Source organism: Procambarus clarkii, chromosome 77 (assembly GCF_040958095.1).
Source record: "Procambarus clarkii isolate CNS0578487 chromosome 77, FALCON_Pclarkii_2.0, whole genome shotgun sequence".
Taxonomy (NCBI): domain Eukaryota; kingdom Metazoa; phylum Arthropoda; class Malacostraca; order Decapoda; family Cambaridae; genus Procambarus; species Procambarus clarkii.
Window position 1 is genome coordinate 12,613,994 of NC_091226.1, and position 27,822 is coordinate 12,641,815.

Genomic DNA, 27,822 nt, shown 5'->3' on the forward strand with positions numbered 1-27,822 from the left:
GTTCAGGTTTCCTTTGAACACATTTAGTAGAGTATACTTCTTCCCTTTATCCTTAACGATATCTCTTCCCCCTGCTTCGAGAATCTTCCAGTAACTCGCTTCTTGTCCATTTGTGAATTCCTTAGAGATGTTCCGGAACATACTTTTGCAGTCTCTCTGATATTCTCTCTCTCGCTGAATCCTTGAGAAAGCTGAAAGTGTCTTAGGACCTCGCTAGATCACATTTGTTTAACTATATTTACTCTGGTTTTTCAAACATTCCATTCCACTTTCCGTAGAGTTTTACGTTAATTTGTTTCTTCGTTTGTAAATTCGTCTGGGTTTTTTTCTCAGATGCTACATATCTTTTCTTAAAGTGTTTTGATGCCGAGGGAGCCGGTCGGCCGAGCGGACAGCACGCTGGACTTGTGATCCTGTGGTCCCGGGTGCGATCCCGGGCGCCGGCGAGAAACAATGGGCAGAGTTTCTTTCACCCTATGCCCCTGTTACCTAGCAGTAAAATAGGTACCTGGGTGTTAGTCAGCTGTCACGGGCTGCTTCCTGGGGGTGGAGGCCTGGTCGAGGACCGAACCGCGGGGACACTAAGCCCCGAAATCATCTCAAGATAAACCTTAAGATGTTGTTTTGAGATCTTATCTACAAACATTTACTTCCTAAACAGCCACAGATATAATTACATGTGTCTAATGGGGGAAGCCAACCAATCAACACTATAACAGCCAAAACCAAAGAGATACACGATCGAACCAGCAAAGTAAATGCCAATTAGCATCGCCACCAAACTAAGCCATCCAAGGCAAAGAGAATCAGACCAAACCACACACTAGAAAGTGAACGGACGACGACGTTTCGGTCCGTCCTGGACCATTCTCAAGTCGATTGTGAGAATGGTCCAGGACGGACCGAAACGTCGTCGTCCCTTCACTTTCTAGTGTATGGTTTGTTCAACATATTTCAGCCTCGTTATTGTGATTCCTCGTCTGCAATGATAATTAGTGATTAACATGTCAATGATTATGTCAGTCATGGACGAACTATCCTTGACCAATCAGAGACCAGCCCGCTAAGACCTAAGACCAATTACTATAGAGTAATTTCCCTCCCCTCAGACCCTCAATAATCCCCCCCCCCCCTACAGAGGCTATTCTCCATGGTAACAACGAGTTTGTTCCCCTCTTTCCTGCTCTCTCTCTCCCCTCATACACTCACACTCTCTCTCTCTCTCTCTCTGCCCTTCATCTCTCCTTACTTCTGACCAATATTTAAGAGACAAACGTCAGCAGAATTATCAACTCATTTGGTCCATATCCGCGATAGACATAATAATGGACTCCATTATCCGGGGACGACTATATGATGTTTGTAATGATATAACTGTCAATCAAATTGACTTAAGCTAACTTGATATACGTTATATTCCTCGTTATATTCTCGTTATATGCTTCGTATTCTCTGTTCTGAGTACTTTGTTCTTTGTGTGTGTCTGTGTTTACTCTCTGGGTTTCCTGTTATGCTTCCTTTATTCACTCTTACTTCTCTCTCTTTTACTCATTCGCGCTTACTCCTTTTCTCTTTATTGATGAGTTTTATTCCCCTTCTTCTGTTCCTCTATTTCTTTATGGTACTTCTATTCCCCTCTTCCTCACGTTCCCTCTATCAAGCTGTCCCCTCGTTTACTGCACCCCCGACTCCTTCCCCTCTCCCTCTCTCCCTCTCCCTCTCTCCCTCCCTGACTAGCGTTCTCACTCCCCCCCCTCTTGTATGTCCTTTTATTACTCTCTACCCCTCTTCCTCCCTCCTCCCCTCATCTGCCCCTTTGGTCTCATTATCGCTCCCCTACCTTGTGCCATCAGTGTTTCCCCTCTCTACTTCCCACCAACTTCTCTTACCCTCCCTTCTCTTCTCTCAGCCTTCCTCCCATTCTCTCAGCTTCCCTTCCCGTCTCTCTCAGCCTTCCTCCTATTCTCTCAGCTTCCCTCCTAGCCTCAGCAACACCAACTTTTAAAAAAGGCAGAAAAGGTGCAGGAAATGTTAGTTATGTGAGTGTACCCTGAGTGAATGTAACTCTTAGGGAGAGAATCTTAGAAGATAACGAAGAAGAATCAGCATTGATTTCTTCATAAACAAGTAGTAGGAAGCTGGCTTTGATTTAGTACACCAAGATCTCAAGGAGTACTGTATGATAGTACTAGAAAATAGGAATATGAAAATTTTATTTATATATCTGGGTTAGTTTATATACGTTTACAGTGAATTATTTACCTATAAGAGCCTAAAAAACAACATAACATGGAATTTTGACGACGAGAATACCATTTAAAAGACTAAAATAAACTAATGAATCATTGACTTTATACTCAAAACATCAACACTTCAATTATCAGATTCTATGGCAAACATGGATCACATTCCTCTTAACACACAGTTCATGCAACATAGAACTGACTTGAACAAATCCACAAGGGCCGTGACGAGGATTCGAACCTGCGTCCGGGAGCATCCCAGACACTGCCTTAATCGACTGAGCTACGACAGGGTTAATATGCCCTTGTGGATTTGTTCATTTGATGCATCACGTTAGTGTGATCTCTGTGTGTGAGAACTGACTTCCATTGGACTCAAAATCTCTTGTATCCTCTCCTGTACATCTGCAGAATATTATATATATATATATATATATATATATATATATATATATATATATATATATATATATATATATATATATATATATATATATAATATGGGTCCCTGACAGCTGGGTGGACAGCGCTTCGGATTCGTAGTCCTGAGGTTCCGGGTTCGATCCCCGGTGGAGGCGGAGACAAATGGGCAAAATGTTTCTTCCACCTTGATGCTTCTGAGCACCTAGCAGTAAATAGGTACCTGGGAGTTAGACAGCTGCTACAGGCTGCTTCCTGGGGGTGTGTAACAAAAAGGAGGCCTGGTCGAGGACCGGGCCGCGGGGACGCTAAGCCCCGAAATCATCTCAGGATAACCTCAAGATATCAGTATATCTTATAGAGAGCAAATAATATAGGACTAAAAACTACACCTTGTTTGACTCCATTTTTAAACTAGAATAATAATAACAAGTACAGAGTACATCATTGTAGTACATTATAGTACAGCATCATATTCCTGCATTGTAGCATACGATAGGTGACTGCTGTTGTATAGGCTGACCCTAAGGAGACAATAAGTGTTACACGATTCACAATTAACATTAATATACTAGAAAAAGGTATATTGTAAAAAAAAAGTATAATATATTCAGACGAGGAGTCACAATAACGTGGCTGAAGTATGTTGACCAGACCAGACACTAGAAGGTGAAGGGACGACGACGTTTCGGTCCGTCCTGGATCATTCTCAAGTCGATTTTTGAATGGTCCAGGACGGACCGAAACGTCGTCGTCCCTTCACTTTCTAGTGTGTGGTCTGCTTAACAGTACAAAATATTTGCCGAAAAAGCATAATTGATAAAAAAAATGTTCCATCTATTCGAAATAATTAGCGAAATGATTATGTAAATTTAGAAGAGCTGGCGAAGTGCTATGGGAGAGAGAAGGGAAAGTGAGACGGAAGAGGAGGGAAGATGAGCGGGGAATTAGAGAGAGGGAGAGGAAAAGATTAAAGGGAAAGGGGAGATAAAACAGACGAAAGGGGAACAAATAGATGAGAAGAAGAACGAAATGGAAGGAAAAAAAACTTCAAATAGGGGCAAAGGAGAGAGAGAAAATTCAGTGACAGATGGAAAGGAAAAAGATAAAACGTGGAAGAGCAAAAGTACAACGTTAAAGATAGGAAGATAAAGCAGGAACTAGACTAGAGAAGGGGAAGTGGAACAGAGGAAAATACACAGAAAGACGTAGAAGAGGAGAAAGTTTAAGAGAATATAAACAAAAATAGGAAAGAGAACATGAGAGAGACGAGATGGGAAAGAGCGGAGGAAGAGACGGGGAACATCGGTAGTCAAAACCAAAAAAAGTAATAATATTTTTCCCAAATTTCTTTCAAAGGCTGTACAAGGGGGAGAGAGGGGGGGGGAGAGAGAGAGAGAGAGAGAGAGAGCTGAACTCTGTAACTACTATATGAGTACTGGAACAATTGAGGGTATATTGGACTTGTACCCTAGATTAACCATGTAATGTAAGTATACAGCCTGAGCTTGTAAAAGCATCTTAATCACCTTCAGTAGTTAAGTTCTTAATTGCACACTAGTTTCTCTTGACAGCTATCTCACCCTGTCAGAGTAAAAAAAAAATATATATATATGTATGTGTATGTATGTATGTATATGTGTGTGTGTGTGTGTGTGTGTGTGTGTGTGTGTGTGTATTAAGCTGATCAGAATACATTTCACCATTATATATTCACATTAATGCATTCATAAATCTGTATTTAGGTATGTAGCTTAGCCTAACATTTTAAAAGCACTACGATCACCTTCTGTGGTTGTTCAATAAATCCCTGAACTGTATGTTTGACAAATCTTTCACCCTGTCCATGGAGGATAGAAGAAAATGTATATATTCTGGTTAGCATTGTAAATGTGTGGCCATGTCTGTGGTAGAAAATTATATAAAAAAAAAAAACGTTTCCGCCTTACTGGTGTGTTCTGTCTTCAATCTAGTAAAATATATTCATCATACAGGAATAGAACATTTGGTACCTAGAGGCCCTGGGACATACTCCAAAGTTTGTACATCTAGGTTGTTTGTGCTATATGGAGCATCGGAGATTTTCTTCTTGCCACAAATGAGACTAAATCACAACCATGGAAAAACAGTGGCTATTTTTGCATTTAGTTCATTATTGGTGACATTATAGTTGCATCTTTGTCATACATTGTAACCCGCTGATGGATCAATACTGTCAGGCAGTAGATTTAGTTTAAACCTTTAGTATTGAATCTTACTGCTGCTTTAGCTACTGTCAACCTTTCTGTTTCCCTTCTTAGCCCTATGTACCATACTCCAACAGAGACAGACTGACTTGCATTTGCCAAACAGCTTGCAGAGTCACTTCAGAGCTTTCTAAACTAGTCGAATGCATGGGTTAAATTTTCAGAATATTGATATGATGCTTTGAAAGCTGGTGAGCATGACAAGGTTAAGTTTGGGGCTCCCAATTATAATGTACGAGGCTGTTGAAAAATTTAACTTATGTCTGCAGTATGTGAAAGCAGATTTTCAGCTTGGCTCTATATATTGTTTATAGCAACAAAATGTAGACAATTATTTTCTATCCCTCCGTATAAATATATGTTCACCGTATAAATATATCTTCACCGTGTACATGTACGCAATTTTACTCTAGAAAAATAGTGAATATTACCATTTGTGAACTTTGAACCTTTTCTAATATCAGCTGGAATGAAAGGTGATGCCCATAGTGAAATGTAAGAATGAAAGCGGGTTTTTCATTTTCAAGAGTTAAAATAGTACTTCGGAGACATCTGCTGGGCATGTGTGGGCGGTTCAACGGCTGAGTGAATATCCTGCACGTTGTCAAGATTTTGTGAGTATTTCTTTTTCCAACTGAAAGTGAACATATCTTGATAACACACATTAAAACATTGATTGTAACCATGATATATATGTGCTTCAGCCTACAGTTTAGACCTATTGTCTTATGTATGACCCTCTGTCCTGCGTGACAGTGAATACTAGCATTATCCTCAATTTAATAAGACTATCAAAATCCTCAGATTAGGCAAAATTGTAATTAATTTTGTCAATAAAGATGTTAATAATAATAAGATAATCCACCTAAAATACAGCTGACGCTCCATAATTCATCATAATATATAATGATGTATAATCCATCATAATCCATCTCCATAAGCATCAATTTTGTGGTTGTCTTATTTCACTTAACACTGAAGTACCGAGGCTTTGATAAAATTGAATAATGTTGGATTATTTTTGTATGTATAAGTCTTCATAGTGTTTCTTCAGAAGGATCTTGAGGCGAAGGACTCGCGTTTGTCTGTAGTTCAATGTGTCACCCAAAAACGTAAGCTGTTGTTTTGATGGAATAATTGTAGGTGGGAATTTAAACTTGCGACTTCCAGAAAAAGGATATATCCATCGTTATTTTTGGCAAAGTCAATAGTTGTCATCAGCCCAATGGGGTATCGTTTCCATCACGGTATGAAGGCACTACGGGCTCACCATAGCCCGTGCTACTTGGAACTTTTTGTTCCAGGTAGCGAATCTTTAACAACAACAACAAATCACTGTATGTAGCCTCCTATTGTCACATTGTAAAATCAAAACCAGAGCAATGATTGGCCAGATAAACCATAGAGAGAGCAGCAGCTTACCACAGAGCAAATCAAACACTGCACTACGTTATTATGATACAGGTTAAACACTAAAGTTCTTTGTTGTTCAAAGGAAATAATACAGAGTGCGGTCATTGGGTTTAAGCTGTGATGGGTTTTGCTTCCAACTGGGCAGATTCACCAAGAAGTTTGAAAATATTTTTTTGGTGGAGGCCTTTATCTCCAGCAGTTATTTAAATTTATCCTAAAGGACACATACTGTCGGACCTGTAGATTTATCTCTAATTTTCATACATACGAAAATCAATCGTAGCGGGAATGAGAGACAGCAGTCCACAAAAGATGCTGTCTGTGATGGTCTACCTGTATGATAAAGTTGGTACTCATTCATCTTCATAGACTAGATAAGGCCTCCCATTACAATATCTCAATAGATAAGTGTATTTTTGTCTGCAATTTGAGGTTTGACTGGAGATAGATTGGAATTCCAATTGATTCATATTAAATAATAAGCAGACTTAATGCGAAATATAATTCGTATTAATCAAGTCTGCTGGCAATGGTTCCCAATGGGCTTGCATAACTAAGTGTGTGTGTATTTCACTGACAATCCTCTCAATGATTGCACTTGTGATCTCGAATATACTGTAATATTTATTGCACAGTGAGTCTATCTGTTCATATTGAAAGCTCTTCCCGAGTGACAAAATCCTCGATAGATATGTTATAGATATATATGATTCAGCCCCTTTACTGTTAAAAGAGGGTATGGCTATATAAAAAAAAATCATTTTTATTCATTCATTCATATTAATTTTAACCCAGTTGTTGCCGGGGGGGGGGGGGTGCCGGAGATTTTATGTAAATTTGAATAACTGTTGCTATTTGTTTTATTTTTCAGATATATTCCTGCGATGGTTCAAAGCCTCGTGGACAGAATTAGTCACACTGATGACAGTATTACTTAGGCTGTTGATATGACTCCTATATGCTCCTCTTCACTAAGTTCACTGTAGAGCCAATAATTCCTTCATTCTGTCCTTCCTGGGGGTAATAACTAGGATAACTTTGACTTTAGCACATGTAATTACCTAAGTGTAGTTACTGGATGAGAGTTACGCTCGTGGTGTCCCGTCTTCCCAGCACTCTTTGCCGTATAACGCTTTGAAATTACTGAGGGTCTTGGCCTCCACCACCACCTCACCTAACTTGTTCCAACCGTCTACCACTCTGTTTACAAAAGTGAAATTTCCTTATATTTCTCCGGTAGCTTTGTTTCGTTAGTTTAAATCAGTGACCTCTTGTTCTTGAAGTTCCAGGTCTCAGGAATTCTTCTCTATCAATTATATCGATTCCTGTTACTATTTTGTACGCAATGATCATATTGCCTCTTTTTCTTCCATCTTCTAGTTTTTACATATTAGTGCCTCTAACCTCTGCTCGTAGCTCGTGTCCTTCAGTTCTGGGAGCCACTTAGTGGCATGTCTCTGCACCTTTTCCAGTTTGTTGATGTGCTTCTTAAGATATGGGCACCACACAACCGCTGCATAGTTTTCGTCTAACAAAAGTCGTGAACAATTTCTTTAGTATTTCTCCATCCAAGTATTTAAAAATAATTCTGAAGTTAAAATGTGTAGCATAGGCTCCTCGCACAATGCTCCTCAGGTGACAGTTTTCTATCTAGAACCACCCCTAGAACTCTTTCTTTATCAAAATTTTTTAAAGATTTATCATCTAATTTATAGGTTGTGTGGGGTCTATGTTCTCCTATTCCACATTACATAATATGGCATTTATTCACATTAAATTCCATTTGCCAAGTGCTGCTCCATATACATATTTTGTCCAGGTCTTCTTGAAGGGCATGACAATCATAAGTTTCTTATCTTCTCTAGTATCTTAGCATCATCAGCAAACATGTTTATATAATTCTGTATTCCATCTGGTAGATCGTTTATGTAGACAATAAACATCACCGGTGCGAGAACTGAACCCTGTGGTACTCCGCGTGTGACATTTCTCCAGTCCGATACATTGCCTCTGATTACTGCCCTCATTTTTCTATCAGAAAATTTTTCATCCGTGTTAGAAACTTATCTGTCACCCCTCCAATACGTTCGTTTCCAGAACAACCTCTTATGTGTAACTCTGTCGAAAGCATTTTTTAGGTCCAGATAGATGCAGTCAACCCAACCATCTCTTTCCTGTAAAATCTTTGTGGCTCGATCATAGAAACTGAGTAAATTCGTTACACAGGATCTTCCAGATCAAAAACGATACTGTCTGTCTGATATTATATCATTTCTCTCCAGGTGTTCTACCCATTTATTTTTTATTATTTTCTTCCAATTTTTTTATTATTACACTTGTCAATGATACAGGTCAATAATTGAGCGGGTCTTCCCTGCTGCCACTTTTGTAAATTGGAACTATGTTAGCCTTTTTCCACACATTTGTTACAACTCCAGTACACAGGGATGCCTAAAAAATCAGTTGAAGTGGAATGCTGAGCTCAGGTGCACATCCTCTCAGAACCCATGGTGAAACTCCATCTGGACCAACTGCTTTGTTCTTTCTTAGCTCCTTGAGCATTTTTCCACTTCGTCATTAGACACCTATATATGCTCTATGTTGTTCTCTGGAATTCTAATTGTGTCTGGTTCCCTGAATATATAATTTTGTACAAACACACTTTAAAACTTTTCGTTTAATGTTTCACACATTTCTTTTCCATTTTCCGTGAATCTGTTTCCCATTTTCAACCTCTGAATATTATCCTTTACCTGCAATATGATGTTTATGAAATTATAGAATAGGCCTGGTTCTGTTTTACACTTGTCTGCAATTCCTTTTTCAAAATTTCTTTCTGCCTCTCTCCTCACTGCGTGTAGTTGTTTCTCGCACATTTGTATCACTGGGATGTTTGGGGGTTTGGCCTCTTCCTATATTGGTTCCATTTTTGTGTCTTTTGGTCTCTGGCCCTCTCGCAATTTCTGTTGAACCAATCCTGATTCCTGGTTCTGGATCTCTCCTTTGGTATAAATTTTGTTGTACCTTTATCATATATTTCACAAAACTTGACATATATCTCATTTACTTTATGTCCTAACAACAAGTCTTTCCAGTTAAATTCCTCAAAGAAATGTACAAGTTCCCCCATAATGTCCTCTCTTGAAATCAGGTTTTTCAACTGCTTCAACCTCCTTATTTTCTTCCAGATTATAACTCATTGCATACTTTATTCCCAAAAAGACATGGTCACTTTTACCCATGGGAGGAAGGTACTGAATGTCAAATATCTCTTCCTCTTTCCTGGTATATATCAAATCCAGCATGGAGGGAACATCCCCGTGCCTCATTTTCGTAGTTGTTTAACATGTTGATACATAAATGTTTTCAGGATGAGGTTTACGAATTTACAAGTCTAAAAATCCTTTGTTCTAGCTTCATATGCCTCCCAGTCAATGGATTTCAAGTTGAAGTCACCGACTACCAACAGTCGTGATCTACCTCTATCTGGTCTCGCTATAATCTCTCTCATTATTGTTATAAGACCTTCTCGTTTATTATCCATCACCTCCTTTGACCATGTGTTGCATGGCGGTGGACTATATGCATTTATGATCATTAGTTTATCATCCTGATTGCAGATCTCTAGTGCCATTGTGTCAACTTCTTGTGGATTGACAATCATTATTTCATTTATCTTTAGATGTTCTTTCACCTGCACAACATCGTCACCGTCTTTCCTAATTTTTCTGTCCCATCTCCAAACCGAGTAGCCTCTTGGAAATATGACTTCATTTAAAATATCATCTTCAAGTTTTGTCTCCGTAGGTGCAACAATGTCTGGCATCTGCAGCTGTATTACAACACTTAACTCCGGTATCTTTGATCTCGCCCCATCTATGTTGGTGTATAAAATTTGCAGGAACATGTTCCCCCTCTCCTTATTCTTTACTAGCCCTCTCTCTAGCGATTTTGTTGGTTCGCCTTTTTGTACCATTTTACTGGTCTGCCTATCACTTTGTAGAAAAAAAAATGATTTCTTCATTCCTGCTCTCATTTAGACGTTTTGTTTCTACGAGGTTGTATTTCAGCTTCTCTCTGTCTTCTTTTATAAGATCTCGTCTTAACGACCATACTTTCCCTCCCTCATCACTTTGTAATTTTCTAGCATTCCTTAGTACTTCTTCCATCTGTTTGGCACCGTTTAGGGTGATTCTAAAAGGTCGATCTTTCCCCTTTTCCGTACCTGCCAATTCTCCTGTAGTCGCAGACATTCTCTATGGTAGTAAGACCTTCCACTAGCGCAAGAATTTTATCTACTATCTCTTTTTCTACAGCTCTTTCTGACCTAGATGTTATCTCCGTTTCTTTGCAACCAAAAATTATCAGGGACTTGCTTCGATCGACTGTGTTTTTCACCAATTTAGGATTTGATGCCAGTTCCTTCTGACTTGCAGCCTAATGTTTGTTTTATCCTGGTTGCTGCAGTGTTTGGCTTCCTTTACTGCTTCTTTTATTTTTACTTCTCCTTGGCCACTTGTGCATAGGTGGGTTGCATATCTTTCTTGCACTGTTTTATTCCCTGTTTAACTTTCTCCATCTGTACTGACAAGAGCTGTTTTTCCTGTTGAATTTCCTTACCTAACCTATTGCAGTCATTTATATTTAAATTTGTTTTAACTTCTTCCAAAAGCTATTTTTAAGAGTTTATTTTCCTCTTCCATGGCTTTGTTATTTGTTTCCAACTGATTTTTGTCCTTGCACAAGTCTTTCACTAACCCCTCAAGACCTAATACATTGTTAATCAAGTGGTCATTACTTTATTTCAATTTGCCGATTATTTCTACATGATAGTTCATTATAATATCTAATTTTGCCAACTACTTGTGTAGATTCAACGCCTTATTCCTTGAAACCCCCAGAATCTAGCTCTGTTTTGTTTTTAGTATTGCCGGCGGCCATCTTCAATTTTGTCATCTAGGACAACTTTTTCTCATCTAATTGTTTCACTTCCCTTGGCATATTCGTGTTACCTCGCCTATTTTTCAAAACCACTACTCCTTTATCTTCCTTGGGACACCACTCACTATCATCAATCTGTTCCACAATACTTAGGTGGAATTTTTAAATATCCTGGAGCTCCTCTGATGCAGGTGCTGACAAGGGGTGTCACCTTCTCCCGAAAAATGTAATGCCTTCATTGTGATTATTCTCCAGTTGTCATATCAACAGGTGGCATATATATTGCGTACTGTTTTCCATATTCCACTCGACATATATTTATGTTGGCCCTTCTTTAAACTCCACTTTGTTTGTACAGATGGTACAAAAGAGCGTTCTGTTTCGTAAAATAATACCATGTTGGTGGTTCTTGATCACTTGGTCGTCCTTCCACCTCATCTGATGTTGGAAAGAATTCATAAAAACATTATATTACAGTAATCACCTTCAGTGTGTTTAGGTTTCCCAGGTATTCACAAGTCTCACCTCAAAACATACTTGCAGAATTTCAGTTATATGACGCCAATCAACATTGACTCTTAACAAACAATTCACACACAACTCTTGCCGTAGAGCATTGAGGTCCAAATAAATTAATTTATTTGGACTTCATTCCTTCTGAAGATGTCTTAATATACGAAAGTACTTAAGGAAATTCCTGTTTCAATTCTTCCTCTGTGGTCTAACACTGTCATAAATTAATTTATATACTGAGGCAAATCGAACACTGCCTATGCTCCTAGCTCACGTTGAGAGAGTTTGATAATGTTGTATGAGCTAATTGTCTGCTGTATGCTCTGTTACTGCTCATACCCCAACTCTATCTTGGTACGAAACTGGATTTACTTTCGTACTTTACTTTCGTATATATGGCTTATCACTGATTCCCTGTATCACCTCTATGCTATGCGGTATGTTGCCGATCATACTGAAGGATTTTTTGTTGAAGGTAGGGGATCCTTACAAAACGTTATCTGCTTTTATACCGATTATATTCCTGAATGATACGGAGTTATATTTCTAGGATCTTGCACATTGCATTGCAGTATTTGTTATAGCTAGACTGCATTGTTTACCAGACCATTCTCAAGTCGACTTGAGAATGGTCCAGGACGGACCGAAACGTCGTCGTCCCTTCACTTTCTAGTGTGTGATCTGGTCATCATACTTCAGCCACGTTATTGTGACTCATCGCCTGCATATAGACTGCATTCTTCCTTGCTACTGTCTATCCAACTCTAACGCCTCTATAGATGTCGAATCCAAATTCTTAATTTCGCTGCTGGTGGTCCTGTATATAAGACAGTATTGATTACTCATGCTCGACTCTTGTGTTGTTATTTTCCATGCACCTCGCTTAGTCTGTGCTTCCTGCTGCTGCTGCTGCTGCTGCTGTTGTTGTTTAAGATTCGCTACTCGTAACAATAAGTTCCAGTAGCACGGGCTATGGTGAGCCCGTAAGTGGAGGCTCTTTGGAGCCATTATCTGTATCAGTGGCTGATACTAGAGATGTGGCGATGGATGGGGGCCTTCATGACGGTTTTCAGCCTGGAGGGCTGGCTATACCAGTTATGGAGCTGGTGGGGTTAGTGTAGACCTATAGGTTTTCTGTTTTTTCTTTGCCTGCGACTTTGGCTGAGCAGTGCTGTCGTTGGAGTTTGGTGACGTGGTTTCCATGAGGAAGTCTTGAACCGTGTAGGTGTCGTATTTGTGATGCGGCGGTGGAGCTCCTACTATGATTTCCTCGTCTGAGTCTGTAACCTCCATAGTGGGCGTTTTTGTCTTTTGCCTCACAGCCTTAGGTAGGCTTAGGTGTCGTTGATTGGTGGTTGTAGCTATTTCAGGAGCGCTGGTAGTGCTGTTATCGTTTGTAGACAGCACGTCTGCTAGCGCGGCTGCTGAGATAGTGATGGTAGGAGTGTTGGGAGCTGGAGAAGGAATTACCTCTGTGTCGCCCGGGTCGTGGGTGGTTCTGGAGTCGGTGTTGAAGTTGACCACCTGGTCGTCCTGGTGGTAGTCTCCAGAGTGGTAGAGGAGGCAGTGAGATTTACGCTAGTGGCTATGATGGGGACCAGGCCATTGTCTATGTAAAATGCGTTTAGTTCACTAACAAAGCGCTGGTTGTCTGGTCCTGCTAGCCTTTCCGCTAGTCTAATAATACCAGGGATAATGCCTGCACGTGATGCAGGGGGCTGTGAAGGAGCCTGTGGGACCTTGGGTTCCCAATGAGAAGGCTATGTCGCCTGCTGGGAGGAGCCACATTTTGGTAAGACTGGAAAGTCTTCTGGTCGACTAGTGAGAGCTAAGGTGGTGGGTTGAACGCTTGGGGCTCTGGTCGAGGAGCTAGAAGGGTTGTTTCTCTTGGCTTCAACCTGGCCCTTGATGCTTTCCTGTCTGCGAGGGCAGCGGTAGGAAATTGCAGGGTGACTGCCATCACAGAGCAAGCAGCGATGGACTGCTGCCTTGAGTATGGAGTAGTGATGGTCCAGTCCGCACAGGCTGCACTTCTGGACAGGGTGCTGACACGTATTGGTCGGGTGGGAGAGCTCGTAGCACTTAGAGCACTGCTGGATCTCATGGTATCGTTCCTTTTTTATTTGGTGGGGTGGAATTTTTAAGCCGAAGCAGTAGAATCCTTGTGTGGCAGCCTGGGGTGCCGCAGCTATGGTGGTGAACGTAATCTTCATTGATGTTTTGTCAGTGTTGCAGAATTTTTAGTTTAAATACAGCCAGGTTTGGATTTTCGTCCTCGATATTGTCCTTGATATGATGTTGAGATCGCTCAGCGATCCACCTATGGATCGCAGTTTGGATCCACCTATGGATCGCTAGTCCTGCTGATAAAAACAGTTCTTCCGGCCAGGAACTGACGTGGGAAGTGAGGATGTAGGTGGTGATCTTTACGAAGAATGGCATCGTTAGTCAGGAGTTTTTCTAGCTCCTCTTCACATGAAAAGGAGAGCACGATATCTTCACTTTCCTGACTAATGTCAGCGGGTTCGAGGCCAGTAACGTCCTTCAGGATCTTTAAAATATTGCTTCTCCCGATAACATGACCGTCAAGTGGAGTAGCTCTGACCTTAAGACGTTTGGGGTCGCATTGTGACCACACTGCTCCTTGTGGTGTGGTGTCACTCACCACACTGGACCACTGCCGGACTGTGTGTCTTGCTGCTGTTTTGTGGGATCATGTCGATGGTGTGGTGTCTGCCTTCTGGGATCTTGTCGATGGTGTGGTGTCTGCCTTCTTGGATCATGTCGATGGTGTGGTGTCTGCATTCTTGGATCTTGTCGATGGTGTGGTGTCTGCCTTCTTGGATCTTGTCAATGGTGTGGTGTCTGCATTCTTGGATTTTGTCGATGGTGTGGTGTCTACCTTCTTGGATCATGTCGATGGTGTGGTGTCTGCATTCCTGGATCATGTCGATGGTGTGGTGTCTGCCTTCTTGGATCATGTCGATGGTGTGGTGTCTGCATTCTTGGATTTTGTCGATGGTGTGGTGTCTGCCTTCTTGGATCTTGTCGATGGTGTGGTGTCTGCCTTCTTGGATCATGTCGATGGTGTGGTGTCTGCCTTCTTGGATCATGTCGATGGTGTGGTGTCTACCTTCTTGGATCATGTCGATGGTGAGGTGTCTGCCTTCTTGGATCATGTCGATGGTGAGGTGTCTGCCTTCTTGGATCATGTCGATGGTGAGGTGTCTGCCTTCTTGGATCATGTCGATGGTGTGGTGTCTGCATTCTTGGATTTTGTCGATGGTGAGGTGTCTGCCTTCTTGGATCTTGTCGATGGTGTGGTGTCTGCCTTCTTGGATCATGTCGATGGTGAGGTGTCTGCCTTCTTGGATCATGTCGATGGTGTGGTGTCTGCATTCTTGGATTTTATCGATGGTGTGGTGTCTGCATTCTTGGATTTTGTCGATGGTGTGGTGTCTGCATTCTTGGATCATGTCGATGGTGTGGTGTCTACCTTCTTGGATTTTGTCGATGGTGTGGTGTCTGCCTTCTAGGATCTTGTCGATGGTGTGGTGTCTGCTGTTATTCTGCGTGTCTATATGGTATTGCTTTTATTCTTTGCACAGCCGCTTGGGCTGGACGGTAGAGCGATGGTTTTGCTTCATTGAGGTCGGCGTTCAATTCCCCGACCGTTCAAAGTGGTTGGCGTCATTCTTTTCCCTCCGTCCCATCCCAAATCCTTATCCTGACCCTTTCCAAGTGCTATATAGTCGTAATGGCTTGACGCTTTTCTCCTGATTGTTCCCTTCGCCTTGTGTTGTCTCATTCTCTGTTACTTGAGTACCTGGTGTGCTACACCACCTTTTCCATTATCTAACCAGAGGTTTTGGGAGTCTTTTGTTATAAATGTTCTTCATAATCTATAGGCAATCTACAGATTATGTTCTTCATCTACAGTTCTTTCTAATGTTTCCAGCTGGTTCTCTTACAGCCTGTCATCTGGTCTGTTGTCTTGCAATTATTTAATCTTGCTTCAATGTTGTATTTCTGTTATACTGACTGTTATAGAGTTTGTAGAATCTGGAAGTTGTCTTCAACGGGATCCAGTAATCTGGAAGTTGTCTTCAACGGGATCCAGTAATCTGGAAGTTGTCTTCAACGGGATCCAGTAATCTGGAAGTTGTCTTCAACGGGATCCAGTAATCTGGAAGTTGTCTTCAACGGGATCCAGTAATCTGGAAGTTGTCTTCAACGGGATCCAGTTTCAATTTTGCGCATAGTCCAAAAGATGGCACATCATTCTGGTCTGTATGAATAGCTTGAGCTTTTTGTACATTTATTATTTCTTGTGGAGCGCTTGAGCAGCGTGTGCGCCATCTATCTTGAGGTTATCTTGAGATGATTTCGGGGCTTTTTAGTGTCCCCGCGGCCCGGTCCTCGACCAGGCCTCCACCCCCAGGAAGCAGCCCGTGACAGCTGACTAACACCAAGGTACCTATTTAACTGCTAGGTAACAGGGGCATAGGGTGAAAGAAACTCTGCCCATTGTTTCTCGCCGGCGCCTGGGATCGAACCCAGGACCACAGGATCACAAGTCCAGCGTGCTGTCCGCTCGGCCGACCGGCTCCCTAATGCGTGAAGTTGGTCTCCAAAATTTGGTTATTGAGGACTGGTAGGACTCGTGGTTGGCTGTACAATCCGCATCTCTTCCGCCTTCCAATATGTGTTTGTCAGTGCTTTATTTGTTTGCATTTAAATTTATGTATAGGTTCCGGAGCGCTGCTTTGTTTCGGTATAGTTATCAATTTCCAAGACTTAATGGTTCTTGGACCTGTGTTATTACAGTCCCTAAAACTGCGTGTGTTGCTGCTTTAATAATCTTTAAGGTATCGTTCAACATTGCAGATTCAGTTTCTCTCTATTATTAAATTTTGCGAGGGATTCAACCCAATTGTAATTCTCGTCTGAATCTTTCAGAGGAGTCCAATTTTATCAATCACTTTTGCAGGACTCAATTTGTTCAATTACTCTTGCAGGACTTTTACCGTTTCTAAGCATATAACAATCTTTACATTTGGTGGCGTCACTATAATTTCTACTTTCAGGTTGACTAATGGAAAGTTTCAATTCTGGCTGCTACTTTACCATTACTGTTACTACCCCAAGAGCTGTAGTGAAGTCGTGTATCTGCATTATCATAAACTTTTGAAAGATTTGCAATGTGTTGACCAAACCACAAACACTAGAAGATTTGTTTTGCGTGGATATTCCTGCGCTGGCTCTAAGCCTATGGCTGGCCTACGAATTGTTACTGGTTTCTTGTTTCTGTTTTACTTAGGAGGATTATGAGTATTTATGACTATATTCGCTTCAGTAAGATTATGCCCCATGTGTTTAACAACAATAACAACTGCTCTGTTGAATCTAAGTTGAAATTTTATTGGGTTTGTAACTATGCACTGTGTTACATAATGTTCCAGTGGTCTGTTGGGCATCACTAAAAGATTTAGAGACGACGATGTTTCGACCTGATAATGGTCCAAGACGGACCGAAACGTCGTGGCCTCCTTATCTTCTAGTGTGTGGTTTGGTCAACATTTCTTCAGCCACGTTATCGTGACACTTCGTCTATATTTGCAGTGTCTTGACACTAGTGCTGTCCTCTCAAGCTTCACAATGTTGACCTCAACCTAGTGGTCTGGTGTCGCCTGCGAGTTTCCAGCACATAGGTTCGAATCCTCCACATGGCTCCTACTGATATGCTCATTGATACATCACGGTGATATGATTTCTTTGTACATTTGGCGTCTTGCTAATTGTAGGACTGTGTAGCCACGAAAGCAGTTTTATGATGAACTTGCTGCCTATCTGTGTGTCGTCGCTCCTCTTGTTCCGAGTACTGCCTCCATTTCCTCCCCCACATTCAATGTTGCCGTCCGCATAGCTAGGAAAAATTCACTGATCAACCTATTGCTTGAGACACTCCAAAGCTTTAATAAATTCACCTCCAACAGAGGTCGAAAATTGACTCCTTCAGGTACACACAGGGCTACCCAACACAAAAGAAGCTAATTGGTCTACCTTTCCAATGGGCTGGGTATACTTTCTAAGGTGCCTCTCTGTGGATGGCACTGCCCACTGGTGTCTTTGTGACTTTTAGGATGAAACTATGTGTTCATATTATATATATATAAAATCCATATTTGTATATCTTAGTCAATGGAGACCGAGGCTAGGTTGACATATGCATGTTGGTTAACAGTTAATGGCTATTTCCTGTTATCTTTGACGTTATTTTCTGTATTTTTTTTGTTTTGTTTTGTTTACTAGACAGGAAAAGGGCTTTCCGGAAAGTAGGTGCTGCGACGAAAACATTTTAATCAAAACGTGTAAAAACGTTTCATTATTTATTTAGACAACCATAGTCCAAAGTGTGCCAATATTAAAAGTTTATCTCGTGAAAGTATGTCGTGCCCACGCAATGAACTCTCACCTGACCGAACTTACGGGGAAGCAAGAGAAGGGTATCTGTGCCCCTTGGCACTACCTGTGCCCCTTGGCACTACCTGTGCCCCTTGGCACTACCTGTGCCCCTCTGGCACTACCTGTGCCATTTTTAAATAGACGTCCCAATGATAACCATCCAATGTGTCCTTTGCTCACGAACACGGCGCGCTCTGTGGCGCCATTCATAATATTGTTGAATTTCTCACTTGGTCTTCCTAAAATTTCCATAATACTATAACCTCTTAACAATTCAATCTTCTGTTTCCACTCTGACCGTCGCATTGGTCCATAAACGTGGCTAAATTTTAGGGTTACCAGACATAAAGGTAAACATTGCAATTATTATACCAAAGTTGGTAGTCCAACACTGGTTTAAGGCAACCATTAAAGAGCTTTTTGCCGAAAAAAGTCACCAACTATCACTGTAGGGTAATCGTGACTATTATCAGGGTTATCGCTTCAATGCTTCTCTAAGTGGAGTATTGCATTGGTCCAATTCATTGGCTGCTACACTTATATGCTGCAATCGCTATGCCACTGGAGTAACAGAACTTTAGTGTCTATGGCACAGCACTGCACTCGTTACCTTCTGAATAACCAACCCACTTGCCCGGGACTGGTCGTTATGTGTTAGTTGAGGCTCCACAGGTTTGCTAGAGAGTATGGGCAATTCCTCACCCTTCTTCCCTGGAGTTCTTTACAGCTTGGATTTGGAGAAACAGCAGTCCCACGCCACTAGCATTGCGCGAATTGTGTCCGGATTCATCAAGCAGCGATTCATCCCTCCTCACTAACTTTTGGGAAATGGTAAACTGGTTTACTCGAAGTTACAATCTCACACGTTTCGATACAAACGAGCTCTCTCTCGGCTCTTCTAAGGTCTGGCTTCACTGGGGTTATAAAAAATCTGCTAATTATTGAAGCATGTTTTATCTTTTCCAGCTCAATGGTTGTAACGAGGCCTCGGGCCCAATTAACTGCTTCACGGCATCCCCCTCAGGAGTCACGTGACCTCAGGTAACCCTAATTAGATGGCAGGTATGAAACTTGGCCAATCAGGTGTTACGCATACATCTGCCTGGCTCTAATCTGGCGAGCCCAAAATTCTTGCTTAATCCAACGACGCTACCCATCCCTATGTTCAGAATCACACAGCTAGGCTACACCCCAGAAATTCACAAATGCCAAAATGGCACAGAAAATACGTCCTGTCATATTTGAACGAAAAGTTACTTCGGGCTGTCTTACATGTTTTATAAAGAATGTTGAGGGTCGATATTAAAATGGCATCGCAACATATCTTGAGGTTATCTTGAGATGATTTCGGGGATTTGCAGTGTCCCCGAGGCCCGGTCCTCGACCAGGCCTCCACCCCCAGGAAGTAGCCCGTGACAGCTAACACCCAGGTACCTATTTTACTGCTAGGTAACAGGGGCATAGGGTGAAAGAAACTCTGCCCATTGTTTCTCGCCGGCGCCTGGGATCGAACCCAGGACCACAGGATCACAAGTCCAGCGTGCTGTCCACTCGGCCGACCGGCTCCCTACATAACAGATAATGAACGCACCTTATCATCCGGAGTGCCAAATGTCCCACGATGAGCTGTAGGGAGGACGTACCTGCCAAAGACGTTAATAAAATTAAAATAAACTGATAAAATACTGCCAATTTCACATGTATAAACTTTTGCAACGAGTGAGCCTTTTTGGCCTTAGAGGAAAGTCCTACAGTTTACCGTAACCTGAAAAAAATTATATACAAAATTTTGAGTATCAACATCAAAGTAATTGGTGCATGGGGAGATGATTAATTGAATGAGAAATGGACTGTAAAGTTGGAAAGCAATCATAGAAATTTGGTGTTCTTAGAATAGATAGCTAAAAAGAAAATAATATAAAATGAGCTCATCACAGATAAAAAACATTGTGTACTGAGAGACGAGCCCATCTACGTTGTGGAACATGTTCGTATTAGAATTGATTCTTTATTATGCACCTTATACCCATCCCGTGGGCGGTGGTGGAAAGGGTTACAGAGGCACATAATGGGTTCAGGAACTGAACCCATGTAATAGAAAATAATAGTATATAATAGAAAATAATAATAGTATATATATATATATATATATATATATATATATATATATATATTATATATATATATATATATATATATATATATATATATATATATATATATATATATATATGTGTGTGTATATCACGAAAATAAACACGTGATTAAGAATGTGACAATGTCAGACCACGGAGGAAAAATGAAACAGGAATTTCCTTAAGTACTTTCGTATATTAAATACATCTTCAGAAGGACCTTCTGAAGATGTATTTAATATACGAAAGTACTTAAGGAAATTCCTGTTTCATTTTTCCTCCGTGGTCTGACATTGTCATATATATATATATATATATATATATATATATATATATATATATATATATATAATACAAGAGGGGGAGTCGGGCCTACCCCCCCCCCCACACTGCGATGGTCATGGGGATGGGGACTGCAGGGGGGGGGACAGACGAAGGGGGGGATGGAGGAGACGGGGGGGTGGATAGGGGAGACACGGGGGGGGGATAGGGGAGACACGGGGGGTGGATAGGGGAGATGGGGCAGACGGGGGGAGATGGGGCAGACGGGGGGGGGATGGGGCAGACGGGGGGGGGATGGGGAGACGGGGGGGGGGGGATGGGGAGACGGGGGGGGGGGATGGGGAGACGGGGGGGGGATGGGGAGACGGGGGGGGGATGGGGGAGACGGGGGGGGGATGGGGGAGACGGGGGGGGGGATGGGGGATACGGGGGGGGATGAGGGAGACGGGGGGGGGATGGGGCAGACGGGGGGGGATGGGGGAGACGGGGGGGGATGGGGGAGACGGGGGAGGATGGGGGGGATGGGGGAGACGGGGGGGATGGGGGAGACGGGGGGGGATGGGGGAGACGGGGGGGGATGGGGGAGACGGGGGGGGATGGGGGAGACGGGGGGGGATGGGGGAGACGGGGGGGGATGGGGGAGACGGGGGGGGATGGGGGAGACGTTGGAGGATGGGGGAGACGGGGGGGGGATGGGGGAGACGGGGGGGATGGGGGAGACGGGGGGGATGGGGGAGACGGGGGGGATGGGGGAGACGGGGGGGATGGGGGAGACGGGGGGGGATGGGGGAGACGGGGGGATGGGGGAGACGGGGGGGATGGGGGAGACGTTGGAGGATGGGGGAGACGGGGGGGGGGATGGGGGAGACGGGGGGGGGATGGGGGAGACGGGGGGGATGGGGCAGACGGGGGGGGATGGGGCAGACGGGGGGGGGATGGGGCAGACGGGGGGGGGGATGGGGCAGACGGGGGGGATGGGGGAGACGGGGTGGGGATGGGGCAGACGGGGGGGTGGATGGGGCAGACGGGGGGGATGGGGCAGACGGGGGGGGATGGGGCAGACGGGGGGGGATGGGGCAGACGGGGGGGGATGGGGGAGACGTTGGAGGATGGGGGAGACGGGGGGGGAAGGGGGAGACGGGGGGGATGGGGGAGACGGGGGGGATGGGGGAGACGGGGGGGATGGGGGAGACGGGGGGGATGGGGGAGACGGGGGGGGATGGGGGAGACGGGGGGATGGGGGAGACGGGGGGGATGGGGGAGACGTTGGAGGATGGGGGAGACGGGGGGGGGATGGGGGAGACGGGGGGGGGATGGGGGAGACGGGGGGGATGGGGCAGACGGGGGGGGATGGGGCAGACGGGGGGGGGGTGGGGCAGACGGGGGGGGGGATGGGGCAGACGGGGGGGATGGGGGAGACGGGGTGGGGATGGGGCAGACGGGGGGGTGGATGGGGCAGACGGGGGGGATGGGGCAGACGGGGGGGGATGGGGCAGACGGGGGGGGGATGGGGCAGACGGGGGGGGATGGGGGAGACGTTGGAGGATGGGGGAGACGGGGGGGGAAGGGGGAGACGTTGGAGGATGGGGGAGACGGGGGAGGATGGGGGAGACGTTGGAGGATGGGGGAGACGGGGGGGGGGATGGGGGAGACAGGGGGGGATGGGGGAGACAGGGGGGGATGGGGGAGACAGGGGGGATGGGGGAGACGGGGGGGATGGGGGGAGACGGGGGGGATGGGGGGAGACGGGGGGGATGGTGGAGACGGGGGGGGATGGTGGAGACGGGGGGGATGGTGGAGACAGGGGGGGGATGGGGGAGACAGGGGGGGGATGGGGGTGATGGGGAAATACGGGACAAAGAACCCAGCAATAAGTAACGCCAGAGAGAGTACACAAATAATTAGAGGAGCAGAATATGATGAATGCCGCCACTGTTCCTGATTATTCCTCCTCGTGTAGCATTGTATGGACCCCCTGGCTATATTCTTAACTCTTCCTTGCAAAAGGGTGAATTACACGATACTTTAACAGCGGCTTGTGGGCTTCACCATATATAAATAATGAAAAAAGAAACCACTGATCTACAGATGTTATCAATAACAGTATTTCCACTAATAATGAATTAAAAGAATTCTTGCTAAGATCAGCGGGACACCCAAGGGGTCAATTGGGCCCTCCCAAACCGCCAAGACCAGATTCACGAAGCAGTTACTCAAGCACTTACAAACGTGTACATCTTTCCTCAATCTTTGACGGCTTTGGTTACATTTATTAGTTTAAACAGTTTACAAGCATGAAAACTTCCCAAACAACTGTTGTTATTGTTGTAAACAGTCTCCTGGTGCTTCGCAGCTCTTTAAGTGTTTAATAATTCAACCCGTCTTCGACTCAAGTCTATTACATTCAGCGGTCAACCCTACAAACGCATTCATAAATTTTAACATGCTGTTCATTCAAAACGGGAATTTTCTCATGTATAAATTAATATAATAATATATTAGCATATTGTGTATTTATAGGCAGAGGATAGGTTATATGCTTAGGTTCTGTTGGCGATTATTTGTATTTGTAGTACGTGGGTGAAGCATTTATAGCGTTGTGATTCGAACAAAATTCGTCAGTGAAGCACTTGTTCCGGATATGTTCGAACGTCAGCAGTTGTGAGTCGTGTGTAAACCGCTTTTCGTTCATAAACGGGGGGCTTGGCGGGTGCATGGAGTCACTTTTGGAACTTTGTTTGGAGGACGGGCTGAATAATTGTAAAAAAAGCCGCCAAAGATTGATTAAAGTTGTACAGGTTTGTAAGTGCTTGCGTAACTGCTTCGTGAATCAGGGTCCAGGGCCCTCACTCCTAAGGCTCACTTTAAACATCCTCCTGTTCAGATAGTACTTTCTATAGTACAAACATTGATGTACTAAGCAATTAGATAGTCCCCCTCCGACTCAAGAAGCGCAATGTGTTACATAATTAAGGAGTCAAGTATTGGGAAAGTTTACCACCTTAACATGATGGAAGATAATAGACGGATGAATCGCTGGCAACTGGTCACTATCCTGCCTGCTGGAGACTCTGACCGACCACCAACTTACCTGTAATACAAGATAGTAATGAGTAATGTAACATTTTAACTGTATTTAATAAGTGCTGTAAAAACAAGTTTTTGTTGGCGGATTTGGAATTTTTTGTTGGCGTATTTGGATTTTTTTTTTGGTGAAAATCGAATTAACGCATAATCAGCCAACAAAAAAAAATCAAATCCGCCAACAAAAACAAAATCCAAATCCACCAAAAAATATATATATAAATCCGTCAAACAAAAATACAAATCCGCCAATAAAAAAAATTAAAAACTCCACCAAAAAATTCGTAATGCTCAACAAAAAATTAAAAACACCCAACAAAAATATTCCAAAACGCCAAACAAACAAAAAATCACCTAAAACAAAAAATCACCTAAAACAATCAATCACAAACCACTAACCTAAATATAAAGATCCCTGAAATAAGTGACGCCAGAGGAAGTAAACAAAGGGGTGTTCAATATATATAAGTTCATATATGTATATATATACATATATATGTGTGTATATCACGAAAATAAACACGTGATTAAGAATGTGACAATGTCAGACCACGGAGGAAAAATGAAACAGGAAATTTCCTTAAGTACTTTCGTATATTTCGTATGTATATACCTTCTGAAGATGTATTTAATATACGAAAGTACTTAAGGAAATTTCCTGTTTCATTTTTCCTCCGTGGTCTGACATTGTCATACATATATATATGTAGGGGGCTCAATATATATAATTAATTAAGAAACAAGCCACTGATCTACAGCCTTTATCAATAACAATATTCCCACTGATATTGAATTAAAGGAATTCTTGTCGAGATCAGCGGGCCACTAAGAGGGTCAAACCGGGCCCCTCCTAAATCGAGACCAGGGGGCCCTCACTCCTTAAGTCACAAGACCGACCGAGAAGTGCAGCTCAGAGGGCAACTGCTCAAGATGCGCAATGTGTTACGTAATTAAGGAGTCGCGTATTGGGGCAAGTTTCTCACCTTAACATGATGAAAGATAACACCTGGATGAATCTCGTTGAATTCGTGACTATCCTGCCTGCTGGAGGCTGTGACCGAGCACCAATTTTCCTGTAATACAAGACAATACAATACTAACTGAATACAATAGTACATTTTAACTTTTTAATAATAGCTGTAAATACGTCTCCGAATTTCGGCTCATGAAACTATTATGGAATAAATAAAGTTTTGTTATAAAAAGAAGCATATTAGGCATATGTAAAGATGTTGCAATTATTTAATAATACGTTATATATGACAATAACAACGTACATCTAATATATGACGTCCCTCAAACGCTAGTTCAAACCCACCGTCTTACTCCAAACATTTTGTTCATAATTATCACGTTACTGTGATTTCATTCAGTATTTTATCACAGTACAAACATTAATGTTGTTTCGCATTAATTAATGTTCGCATTAAGCAGTTGTTTACTGATGCCTGGCATTGGTGCTACATAACTAATACAAGTTTATACATGTGTATGAGTGTGAAGGACCGTGTGCATGAATAGGTATGAATGCCAGTGTCAAGAATTAAATGTGTGATTAACGAGCAATTCGCCTCCTTCCCTCACTAAACAAGAACATATCACATTCCTGACAACAAAACTAACATTACAACTTACAAACTTACTTGTCACTGTATTTCCACTAAGCAGGGACAATATAAAGGTTATACACTCTTTACTACGCACGTATTTCAGTAATTTTTTTATCAACCGTTCACTCACGCAGGTCCTCGCCTGACCACGACACGAGAGGTAATGAAGACAGTGATTCAGAAAAGACTAAAGACTCGAGACCTTAAAACTACCGCCATAAGGAACCTCGAAGCCTCGTTAGTGGTCAGAAAAGAAGCAATTCCACAGCGACAATAACGTCTTGTCTCGTTGTCTCTCCCATTAGATTTTTGTATTAAATCATAATATATTTTAGAACAGAGTTAACTAGATGGCAGGAATTTTGAGGTATAAAACCTAATTCCCCAACACAATTCTCATTAAATTTGTGAAAACTAATAAATAGATAATTTTAAATGAATTGCACAGTTGGTGTCATCATGCTGATGCTCGTAGCAGCGAGCCTCCAGAAAAATAATTATTATCTTTCATGCGAATAAATTACAATTATTTTTTCAGTTGATTTACCAATTATTATAAACTAATATGTACAGTAGATATTAAAGATTGTATTAGGATATATTTGCTAAGTGAAAGTAGCCTAAGCAATTGTTCGAGGAATTTTGATAACTTGAAACTGAACTCTGAATGATGCCGTCAACTGCGGTCCAGATTTTGTTAATAATTTGTTATTTTATATATTATATTTTAGACTCATTTAGAGTAATAAATCAATAAATATACATCTTGTATTGTCCGAACAAATTAGCATTAGCTAATTTTATATAATACATTACCAGGGGTAGTGGCAGGGGTCCACCACACAGGGTGGCAGGGGTCCACCACACAGGGTGGCAGGGGTCCACCACACAGGGTGGCAGGGGTCCACCACACAGGGTGGCAGGGGTCCACCACACAGGGTGGCAGGGGTCCACCACACAGTGTGGCAGGGGTCCACCACACAGGGTGGCAGGGGTCCACCACACAGTGTTGCAGGGGTCCACCACACAGTGTTGCAGGGGTCCACCACACAGGGCGGCAGGGGTCCACCACACAGTGTGGCAGGGGTCCACCACACAGTGTGGCAGGGGTCCACCACACAGTGTGGCAGGGGTCCACCACACAGTGTGGCAGGGGTCCACCACACAGTGTGGCAGGGGTCCACCACACAGTGTGGCAGGGGTCCACCACACAGTGTGGCAGGGGTCCACCACACAGTGTGGCAGGGGTCCACCACACAGTGTGGCAGGGGTCCACCACACAGTGTGGCAGGGGTCCACCACACAGTGTGGCAGGGGTCCACCACAGGGGGTGGCAGGGGTCCACCACACAGTGTGGCAGGGGTCCACCACAGGGGGTGGCAGGGGTCCACCACACAGTGTGGCAGGGGTCCACCACAGGGGGTGGCAGGGGTCCACCACAGTGTGGCAGGGGTCCACCACACAGTGTGGCAGGGGTCCATCACACAGTGTGGCAGGGGTCCACCACACAGTGTGGCAGGAGTCCACCACACAGTGTGGCAGGTCACCATCACACAGGGCAGCAGGTCACCATCATACAGGGCAACAGGTCACCATCACACAGGGCAACAGGTCACCATCACACAGGGCAGCAGGTCACCATCACACAGGGCAGCAGGTCACCATCACACAGGGCAACAGGTCACCATCACACAGGGCAGCAGGTCACCATCACACAGGATAACAGGTCACCATCACACAGGGCAACAGGTCACCATCACACAGGGCAGCAGGTCACCATCACACAGGGCAGCAGGTCACCATCACACAGGATAACAGGTCACCATCACACAGGGCAACAGGTCACCACCACACAGGGCAGCAGGTCACCATCACACAGGGCAGCAGGTCACCATCACACAGGGCAGCAGGTCACCATCACACAGGGCAGCAGGTCACCATCACACAGGGCAACAGGTCACCATCACACAGAGCAACAGGTCACCATCACACAGGGCAGGTCACCACCACACAGGGCAGCAGGTCACCACCACACAGGGCAGCAGGTCACCATCACACAGGGCAACAGGTCACCATCACACAGGGCAACAGGTCACCACCACACAGGGCAACAGGTCACCACCACACAGGGCAACAGGTCACCATCACACAGGGCAGCAGGTCACCATCACACAGGGCAGCAGGTCACCATCACACAGGGCAGCAGGTCACCATCACACAGGGCAGCAGGTCACCATCACACAGGATAACAGGTCACCATCACACAGGGCAACAGGTCACCATCACACAGGGCAGCAGGTCACCATCACACAGGGCAGCAGGTCACCATCACACAGGTCACCATCACTCAGGGCAACAGGTCACCATCACACAGGGCAGCAGGTCACCATCACACAGGGCAACAGGTCACCATCACACAGAGCAACAGGTCACCATCACACAGGGCAGCAGGTCACCATCACACAGGGCA

General features: G+C 43.8%; 1 long non-coding RNA gene across 1 annotated transcript in view; it reads right to left on the reverse strand.

The window, feature by feature from the left end:
* Window positions 1–25,526, reverse strand: part of LOC138357271 (uncharacterized) — a 263,605-nt gene extending 238,079 nt beyond the window's left edge. Inside the window, exons 1-2 of the long non-coding RNA XR_011224884.1 lie at window positions 25,386–25,526; window positions 24,726–24,815 (exon numbers count right to left, since the gene is read on the reverse strand). This is a non-coding gene — a long non-coding RNA (uncharacterized lncRNA). The remainder of the gene's footprint in view (window positions 1–24,725; window positions 24,816–25,385) is intronic.
* Between the last annotated feature and the right edge of the window lie 2,296 nt (window positions 25,527–27,822).